Consider the following 10,829-nt stretch of genomic DNA (forward strand, 5'->3'; position numbering starts at 1 on the left):
AGTTGCCCATCAGTGCTTAACACCTAGGCAGAAGACTGAGCAGGCACACAGGTCCTAAGGGCCACATTAGCACCATACATTTAAAGCACTATGGGCCTGGCTTCCCCAAGGAATTCTGGGAGCTGTAGTTCTCTAAGGGGCCTGAGAATTGCTAGGAAACTCCAATTCCCCTCACAGAGATACAATTCTCAGCTGCAATCCCTCTTCCCAGAGAACCCTGGCAATGTTAGCTCTTCGATGTGGTTGTTGTTGTTGTTTAGTCGTTTAGTCATGTCCGACTCTTCATGACCCATGGACCAGAGCACGCCAGGCACTCCTGTCTTCCACTGCCTCCTGCAGTTTGGTCAAACTCATGCTGGTAGCTTCAAGAACACTGTGCAACCATCTCGTTCTCTGTCGTCCCCTTCTTCTTGTGCCCTCCATCTTTCCCAACATCAGGGTCTTTTCCAGGGAGTCCTCACTTCTCATGAGGTGGCCAAAGTATTGGAGCCTCAGCTTCAGGATCTGTCCTTCCAGTGAGCACTCAGGGCTGATTTCCTTCAGAATGGATAGGTTTGATCTTCTTGCAGTCCATAGGAGTCTCCTCCAGCACCATAATTCAAAAGCATAAATTCTTTGGCGAGCAGCCTTCTTTATGGTCCAGCTCTCACTTCCATACATCACTACTGGGAAAACCATAGCTTTAACTATACGGACCTTTGTTGGCAAGGTGATGTCTCTGCTTTTTAAGATGCTGTCTAGGTTTGTCATTGCTTTTCTCCCAAGAAGCAGGCGTCTTTTAATTTCGTGGCTGCTGCCACCATCTGCAGTGATCATGGAGCCCAAGAAAGTAAAATCTCTCACTGCCTCCATTTCTTCCCCTTCTATTTGCCAGGAGGTTAGGGGTCTCTAAAACAGCTCTCAGCACCCTTAACCAAGGAAAGCTCCCAGAATTCTTTGGTAGAAGCCATGACTGCCTAAATGGCATTGTTGTCCCTTAAAAGCATGTTGTGAGTGTGACCCTGGTCGTCATCTTCTCCATTGTGGCAAGATATATTTCTATCCAGATTACAGTCATTACTTCTAAATTTGCACGTTTGCATCGATTTAGCATAAGCAAATTGTTGTCCTCTTTGGGGGTGATATGTTTCCTTTGTTGCTGTTGATGATGATGTATAAAGTGATTGCCTTTGAGAAGGACCCTGTATACTGCCTTGAGGAAAGGTAGGATATGAATGTAATAAATAGAGACAGAGATTCTGGTTCTCCCCCTGCCCCTCGCGTTCTAAGGCAGCTGCAAAAAGTACAGATTGCCTCCAGCTCTCTTTTACAGAGCAGGAGAGTGCCAGGCTTACATCCTCGGAGGATTTCTCCTTCTTTCTTTCCAGAGAGATAGTTCACAGCCTTGCTTTCATACCACGGTAAGAGCTTCGCTTCCCTGAATGCTCTGTTTTTGAAGTGAGGCAACCTGTCTTAACTCAGGCGGTCTTCTTCATCATGTAGACAGATCCACCCAAGTAAAAAGAGAGAAAGGGGAAAGCAGAGTGGATGTGGCAGAATGCAATAAAAAGCATGAGGGAGTAATACAACGCAAAGAGTCCAACCTGTCGTACCTTCATTACTATCTATCTCCCTTTTTCAAAATAGTCATTACTTGCCTTCTGGCAGAGAACTTAACGACCCTGCAGTGAGACAAGGCCTGGGAGTTACAGACAAGGCACAAACCCAAGACGAGAGACCTTTTATCTTCTGAAGTTCTGCTAAATGGATCAGGCAGACAAAACCAAGGGAATGAAGGACATATCTGTCCAATATGGGAGCAAAGCTGTATTTTAACCAACACTAAGCATTCGCTCCAGCTGTTGAATCAAGGACCCTGGTTGAGAGGGGAAGGAGGGGGCTAAAGGTCACACACGCATCCCAGAATGCCCAGGTGTAGCCGAATTGCCTCCAAGATAACTAGACATACACATACTCACGGTGTTATGTATTGAGTTGAATAGGATCCAAAATGCAGCAGTCTGATTTGTCCTAGAAATAGGATTCAGAATGCAGCAGTCTGATTGGTCCTAGAACAATAGGATCCAGAATGTAGCAGTCTGATTGGTCCCAGAACAATAGGATTCAGAATGCAGCACTCAGATTGGTCCTAGAGCAATAGGATTCAGAATGCAGCAGTCTGATTAGTCCCAGAACAATAGGATCCAGAATGCAGCAGTCTGATTGGTCCGCAGGAGCCACCCAATCCAACTCCAGGTGGAAGTGAATCCGCAACCTGATTGGCCTACAGGAGAATCCCGGAATTAGCCAATCATGTGGGGCCCATTGTGTAAATAATGTATATAAAGCAGACATTTCGGGGGAACTGGCATTCCTCACTACTATGAGCTGAATAAAGAGCATGAAATCCACACTCGACTCTGAGTATATTTCACTGGCAACAAGGATGGGATTCCACTGAGCTGACCACCACACACAGCACCGCAGCAAAAAAAAACCCTACTGTTTTGGTCAAGGAAAATTGATAAAGAAGAGGAAGAGGTGCAGCCAGTTTTCTAGGACCTGCCAACTAAGTGTGGAGCTTCGCTATGGAGAGCGAGGCGAGCTGAGAGCTGATGTTTGGAGGAAGGAGGGAGACAGAGGTGAGGTTGAGAGGAAAGTGGCCAAGCCCTGCCTGGTGAGCTTTGCGTTCATTCGCCATTCTATAATATTCATGAAGTTGTGCATTTTCAGTGCTATCTCCAGGTAGGTGTTTCATAGAATCATAGAACTGGAAGAGTCTTTGTCCCACCCTGGGGCTCAAACCCATGAATCTGAGATTAAGAGTCTTATGCTTTACCAGCTGAGCCATCCAGGTTGTTGGTGAACCTGCTGGTGAAGAGTCCTGTCCTGTACCCTGGCAAGTCACTGCCGGTTGACAAGGCAATCCTGAACTGTGACGGGTCCATGGTCCGACTCAGGATGGAGCACTTCCTACCTTCAGAGATTCTTATCTCTATGTGGGAAAAATGTAACCAGCGAAGCAGCAAGTAGCCTCAGGATGTTTGCTTTTCCAGGTCACTGGTGGGGACGGCAACCTCTTGCTGACTCTCTTTTAAAGGCCTGGAGTGTTTAATGATCACATTAGCGGTCTCGTTTGTCTGACACATACCGGGGCTGGTACCTTGGAGGCGTTTACTTTGTAACATGACCTGTGGCTTTGCCATTCAGAACTGTCACCCAACCCTAATCGTACACGGAAACACCCCAGGGGACACGGTTCAGCTTTCAGCAGCTTCAGTTGAAAAACAGTCAAAAGCAACTCCCATACATACATACATCTTAACACACACACACACACACACACACACACACACACACACGTAAATTGAGCATCCTGCATTTTCAGACTTGAGCCCTCAGAATGCTGATACCCCAAGGACAGATTCACACCAAACATTTAAGGGACACCCAATGCACTTTTAAAGCATTTGCATACTGCTATTCAAAAAAATAAATATTGACATAGTTTACAGTAAACGTACCTTGACATGAAGGGCAGGATCACTGTTTGCTGTTCTGCCCCTGGACCTAGATCAGGGTTTCCCAAACGTGGGTCCCCAGCTGTTGTTGGACTACAAATCCCATTGTTACAAGAATTTTAAGGTCATATATAAAAAATTTAAATGTTCATAACTGTATATATAAACCACATGTCTGAAACCCCACAGATTAGGTCCTGAACAAATTGACCTCAAATATTTCTCTGCAAGGTCAAAGTGGAAAACCTCCCCATTGTCTCTTTCCTCACAAATCCTGTCTTAAGGGCACATTCAAGATATGACCAGGGTGTGAGCCTGTGACCTGTGCAGGAATTAAGTAGTTCTAATAATGAAAGAGTGGCCAAAATCCAGATAATGCAATCAGGTAACTTGCCAGTTCAAGAATTAAGTAGTTATAATTACAAAAGAGTGGCCAAAATCCAGATAATGCAATCAGGCAACTTGCCAGACAGGAGATAAAAAACACACTCAGATTTCTATTGTAGACCGCCTTTTCTGTGATATTCGTATGATGTATCTGGGGGGTGGTCTTGGGCTACACCCCTTCTGTGATGTATGTATGATGCTTCTGGGGGCGGTCTTGGACTCCAGGGTGGGTAATTTGAAATGTCTATATAAGGGCTTGCACTGAGTTCCTCCTCCCTCCTCTGTGTGGTGAGTGAGGACCCTGTTGCAACAGATCAATAAAGATCAGGCTTACTAGCTGCTTTGCTTCTCAATATTCTCTGGTTGGTCTCCGTTATTTTCTCCTACCGATAGAGAACCTACAGAAGGACTCTATATGGGCTCTTGGGTACCCCATAAGGGAAAAGGAGCAGTTTTTTTTTACTTATATCACCATCATCCCTAGCTAGCAGGAGCAGTTGTCAGGGAAGATGGAAACTGTAGTCCCATAGCAGCTGGAGACCCAAGTTTGGCAAACCCTGGTCTAGAGCAACCTTCTCTAACCTAGTGCCCTCCACCGTGATTCTGTACAGCTCCTTATTGAGCCTCTTAGTGCTCCAGATCTGCTCTGCTCCTGTAGTAGGTGTTGCTGATGGACACAAATGTCAGCTGGGCTCTGGACTAAGCATTGCAATGACACAGTGACTTGTGATAACCCTATTCCCAGAGGGACCAAGCTCTCTGTACAAGCACAGACATAAGCAAATTCCGCTTATTAATTCTGCAGTCCCTAATAAACCAAGTACAACCATCTCTTTCTATCTCTAATATCTATCTATCTATCTATCTATCTATCTATCTATTTATCATCTATCTATCTATCATCTATCTATCTATTTATCTATCTACCTTAATCTTTCACTAGGCCTTGATCTCCCCCGTTCTCTTTATAAGTGCCACGCAAATCCATATCTATACAAGTCTGCTGTAGGCCAGACAAGGGGGAGAAATGCAACATGCAAAGCTAATGAAGTGCGACTGCATTTTTGTCAACAGGTCCCGGCAGATTTTAGATATCTTCATTATGTACAGGGGAGTACAGTTTCATGCTTGAAACCACAGCTGCTTCATCAGTGAAATGCTTAGATGGAGATGCAGCCGAGTTTCTATTTAACTGCTGAGTGATTCCCTCTTAGGGACGCAGGGGGCGCTGTGGGTTAAATCACAGAGCCTAGGACTTGCCGATCAGAAGGTTGGTGGTTCAAATCCTCGCGACAGGGTGAGCTCCTGTTGTTCGGTCCCTGCTCCTGCCCACCTAGCAGTTCAAAAGCACATCAAAGTCAAGTAGATAAATAGGTACCACTCTGGCAGGAAGGTAAATGGCCTTTCCGTGTGCTGCTCTGGTTCTCCAGAAGCAGCTTAGTCATGCTGGCCACTTGAGCCGGAAGCTGTACGCTGGCTCCCTTGGCCAGTAAAAGCGAGATGAGCGCCGCAACCCCAGAGACTGGACCTAATGGTCAGGGGTCCCTTTACCTTTTGAATTCCCTTTCACAAAAGAGAAATGAAACATATTGGGAACTATTCGTTAAAGTATGAGGGTTGTACCCCACTGGCCTTCCTGTTGCATTTTCCCTGATGCCTCCCCAGGTTGACAAGCCCCATTTGCCCCTCACTTCCCTCTCTACAGAATGTGCAGAAACCGCCTTCTTGTCCGTTGGACCCACTATTGGTCTTGTCCACTCAGTCTGCTGGAGTTGTCTGTGTTTTATTTTGAATTATGGTGTTGGAGGAGATTCTTGAGAGTCCCATGGACTGCAAGAAGATCAAACCTATCCATTCTGAAGGAAATCAGCCCTGAGTGCTCACTGGAAGGACAGATCCTGAAGCTGAGGCTCCAATACTTTGGCCACCTCATGAGAAGAGAGGACTCCCTGGAAAAGACCCTGATGTTGGGAAAGATGGAGGGCACAAGGAGAAGGGGACGACAGAGGACGAGATGGTTGGACAGTGTTCTTGAAGCTACCAGCATGAGTTTGACCAAACTGCAGGAGGCAGTGGAAGACAGGAATGCCTGGCGTGCTCTGGTCCATGGGGTCATGAAGAGTTGGACACGACTAAACGACTAAACAACAACAACAAGATACATATGCATGTTGGGTAATGTGTGAACACGGATTAAAAACACCTTGCAGGAAATGCACAGGAACATGAACACAGCCTTCATGCAGACAGTCCTAGATGGATCTCTGACTTGGTACAGTATTAGACAAATTCCTAGTTAGCCATAGAATTATATCATTTAGAGTTTTTCTCTTGCAATTGAAAAGTGGAAAAAAACAAAACCTCTATGGATTAAGTGTCCCCTGGCCTTTAAAGCTGTCGTTGTTGCCCGCCTAATTGCAGGCTGGATAATTGGTGCATCGTGTGAAATATTACTGAAATCGTAGTCCTTAATGGGCTTAAAGTCAACAAAGGTTGGAGTATTGCATGGGCTTGATTGAACTGAATTCCAGTTTCCTACAAATATTGGATTACAAACCAAGTTATAGTGCCTTAGCCAGTGCATTAGGAATAATTAAGAATAATGCAAGCAGCATGCATCCTTCGACCTCTCCTCTTTGGTCAGGCAGACATTTAAAGAGTGGCTGTTTTCTTTGGTCACTACAAGAAATGCAATCATATTAAATTTGCTACTGGCTAAATGTAAGCTGAATTACTGCATTTGAAGATGGTTCTTCATATACAGTGGTACCTCAGGTTATGGACGCTTCAGGTTACGGACGCTTCAGGTTACAGACTCCGCTAACCCAGAAATAGTACCTCAGGTTAAGAACTTTACTTCAGAATGAGAACAGAAATCATGCGGTGGCGGCACGGCAGCAGCGGGTGGCCCCATTAGTTAAAGTGGTACTTCAGGTTAAGAACAGTTTCAGGTTAAGAACGGACCTCTGGAACGAATTAAGTTCTTAACCCGAGGTACCACTGTACACACTTTGATTAAGGATACTGGAGTTCTTTTTTTTAGTGAGAAATCTAGAAATATTAAAGTGTGAATGTGACAAACAGGCATTCAGCAGTGAGTATATCCTATAGGTATACAGCTATGCCTGTCAGGGAACTGGTGCTTGTGGGTCCAACTGGGCATGCTCCATCTAAGTGGGAAACCTGGGTGAATTGCTGCACTATGTGAGAGATTGCTCTCTAGGAAGTAAAATGTCTTGTTCGACACTCCTAAAGCTAGTATGCATGAGGAGCTAATGAACTAGCCCAGGGCGGGAAATGTTGTGCAGAGGGGGGTACTGGTAATATGTGTATATGGTTGCACAACACCAGTAGCCAGTCTTTAGAGAACTGTCTGTGTATTCAGTGAATGCATGAGGGGAGAAAAGGACTCAATGCGCTAGTCATGTGTCTGTCATGTAGCCACCAGGGAGCCAGCAGGTGTGTGAGCAATGGGGGAAAGATGGTTACCAGACACAATCTCACTTTCCCCGCACTCGCACATTTGTCGACCACATGTACACCATACATTTAAAACACTATGATACCACTATAAACAGCCTTGGCTTCCCTCAGAGAATTCTGGGAGCTGCAGTTTGTTAAGGATGCTGAGAGTCCTTAGGAGACTTTAGGGGAGCTAAAATTCCCTGTGAAGGAGCATGGATTGTTAACTACCTTGGGAACGACAGCTGGATCTCCTTGAGCCAGTCACTGGCTCTCAGCCTACCTCGCAGTGTTGTTGTGAGGAGAAAAAGCTACCCGGACCTCCTCAGAGGAAAGGTAAATATAAAGGCAACAATAAATAAAATCATCACCATTTTATAAAATTTTAAACGTATGATCAGCACTTGCCAGTAATCCCAGTGCCTTTGTATTTGTTGGCCAGAAGGTGGGAAGGCAATAGCAATGCCAGTTTGACTTAGCCATTGGATAGAACAGGTGTAATCAACATGATTCCCTCCAGATGTTGCTGGACTCCAACTCCCATCATTCCTGGCCACCTGGCCATGCTGGCTGGGATGATGGGATTTAGAGTCCTCCAACATCTGGAGAACACCATTCTTGGGATTGAATGTGGTCTGTACATGTTGCTTTATATCTCTGAATAAAAGATTAAAAGGCTATATAAATAGAAAGGGCATAGAATATTCCTGTTCCCACTGTGACTACAGACTGGCAAGCAAAACTGTCAACTCCTAGGGGCCCAGCTCTTTAGGGGGCCCCAATAATTTGGGGGGGGGACTGGCACCCCCAATGTTAAAGACTCCTTCTCCTCCTCCTGTCACAGAAGGGAAGGAGAGGGAAGCAGCCCCTGGCCATTGGTGGTGGCAGAAGAAGGAGGCCGAACACCAGAGAGGAGGAGCCACCAGCCATTGAAGCCACGCTGCCGCCACGGTCAGCTCTGCCCCCTGGTTCCTCCTGACATTGCATTGTGATGTCACACACGCATCATTGCCCCCCCCATCTTCCTCGCAAGTTGGCGCCTCTGCTGGTAAGGAGGTCTGCTACCAACCATTAAAGGAAACTGGGCCAATCTCTTTGCCCACGATAGCTATAACAAAAAGATCTGTGCTCACCAGCTTAGACACTTGGAATCTGCTGAGCGGCATGAGGGCATTAATTTTTAAAGTGACATAATTCATGGTGGGGGAAAATAGGCCACTGGATGCAACAGCGCGCCTGACGCAGTGGCAACTTCCAGGCACAAAGGAAACGCTGTGCTTCCTGTCTTGACAAATCCACTCCTCTCATTCAGAAAGCCAAGCAGAGCTGACTTTTAGACAGAATGGCTCCTGCTGAAATCATAGACTGCTCCAGGCTTTAAAGGCACAAAAGCTGTTTTGTTGAGCGAGAGAAAAAAGATTCACTGATTCCTGAGCTGGATACACTTGTCAATGTAAATGACTCTCGTAGCACCCAGGCGGAAGCTGGTTCCATTTGAGAGGAGATGGGAAGTCGGCGAGAGATCAATTTACAGCACAGATAGAGGAGACGGTAAATCAAAGGTGTCCGCAGGGATCAGATTTTTCCCAGAAAATATTTCTTCTTTATTGATGAGTGTTTGACCCGTGCGATGCACACTGATAGCCTTTGCAACCCTGGCTTGGGATACTTCCGTTTGCGATTACGTTTCATGTGAACAAGCCTGTTGCATTAGCATTTTTCTTGCAAACCACTAGAGCTGCTGAAAGGATCCTCTGGCCTAGTGTATACCATTTGTATTCAGATCCCTCTGGCTGTCTGGGTAATCTTCGACCATATCAGAGCCCATGGGCTTGGAAGTTACCCCTTCCCCTTAGTGTCTCTTCTGTTATCTCAAAAACAATGGGAATTGCAGAATACGTAGGCTTGGATCCCGACTATATTATCAGTGGGACTTAAGGGACTTAAGGAATGATGACTTCTATTGTGCACTTGTTCTTGCTGTAGGTCAGCCCAGATAGCTCAATTGGTTAGAGCATGGTGCTGATAACACCAAGGTTGCGGGTTCGATCCCCATATAGGACAGCTACATATTCCTGCACTGTCGGGGGATGGACTAGATCAGTGTTTCCCAACGTCCCCAAGCTAGCAGTACCAATTGCCAGGGGTGATGGGAATTGTACTCCAAAAACTGCTGGAGATTTAAGTTTGGAAAACACTGGAGTAGATGATTCTGAGGGTCCCTTCTAACTCTATGATTCTGTGAGTTTGATTAACTTTCAGTCTATGGAACCAAGCCAGAGCTTTTTGGCTGTGTCCAGAACTGGACCAGCACAGAATGATTAAATACACCTCTTATTCAGAAGCATCAGCTGATGCCTGGTGCAGAAAGAGCTTCTTCTGGTTGCATGTTGAAAGGAGCCTCGTCATGGCCTTCCTGTTATCATCTTAAAAGTGAAAAAAGGTCTGAAGGAAACAGTGTCTGTAGCAACAGAACTTGTTAAGCAGTTCACTTATGGCAAAGAGGGGACACCTGTGCCCCTCCAAATGTTGTTGGACTCCAACTCCGATTAGCCCCAACCAGCAGGACCTATAGCCATGGATGATGGGAGCTGTAGTCACGGTCTAACAAGAAAGAAGGGCCACAGTTTCTTTCAGTGAGCACTAGACTATTTCCCATCCATTTCCTTTACATTAATACTGCTCCCTCCATGAAAACCATCTGCTGACAGGATTGTACACCTGATAGTTATTCAGAACACCGGCCCTTGATAAACTGTTCTGTGTAACTTGAAAACTTGCCAAAGCATTGCCAGTAAAAAAACAACAACCAAAACCTTAGTATATTTTGTGTACAATGCAACTATCGTCCTCTATGCCTAGATCAAGCCATGACCCTACTGTCTTAAATGGGATAGTTTGATAATAACATTTAAGCAAGTTTTAAATTGGTGTAGTGCCTGTTTTCCTTTAAGGAATCTGTTGCCAGCCTGCACTGTTTACTTGGAAATAGTTCTAGCTGCTTGCTGCACAAAGGCAGGTTGTGGGTTACAAACCAGTGGATTCTAAAATTAACAGAGGTTTTTTGTTTGTTTGTTTTTGCAGAACAGCACTCAAGTACCTTAAAAACATCAAGAGCATTTGCGTCTTAAAAACGCCAATATAGAGGCTATCTAATTAAAAAGAGTCCATTTACTGGAAAATACTGGTAGCCTTTCCGTTTCCTTTTTTGTTAATGAAATGTTCCCAACAGTTTCCACTTCCAAGCCTTGCCGTGTGATCCTATCTTTCTATTGCTTCCTTTGATGACCCGTAATATAGTAAAGCCAGTCAGTTCATACAGGACATTAATCTCTGTTACAAAAGGCCCGCAACTGGCGCCCCATCAAAGCCCCTCTAACTTCCTGTGCACCAGAGTTTTAAGTACACACAGGCCAGGTACTCCTCCTTCATGTTCACTCCACTTCCTGAACAGAAGCATTTCCTTTGGAGACTGACAGC

The 10,829-nt window shown here is 45.4% G+C and overlaps 2 long non-coding RNA genes across 2 annotated transcripts; both read left to right on the forward strand.

The window, feature by feature from the left end:
• The first annotated feature begins 1,551 nt into the window (after positions 1-1,551).
• LOC310825245 lies at positions 1,552-2,390 on the forward strand. Its single transcript, XR_014555191.1, has 2 exons — positions 1,552-1,959; positions 2,122-2,390. It is a non-coding gene; the product is annotated as an uncharacterized lncRNA (long non-coding RNA).
• Positions 2,391-8,244: 5,854 nt separating this feature from the next.
• On the forward strand, positions 8,245-10,512 carry LOC310826679. The gene is made up of 2 exons (XR_014555923.1): positions 8,245-8,900; positions 10,434-10,512. It is a non-coding gene; the product is annotated as an uncharacterized lncRNA (long non-coding RNA).
• Positions 10,513-10,829: the final 317 nt, after the last annotated feature.

This window comes from Podarcis gaigeae (genome assembly GCF_964106915.1).
Source record: "Podarcis gaigeae genome assembly, chromosome: 10".
NCBI lineage: Eukaryota > Metazoa > Chordata > Lepidosauria > Squamata > Lacertidae > Podarcis > Podarcis gaigeae.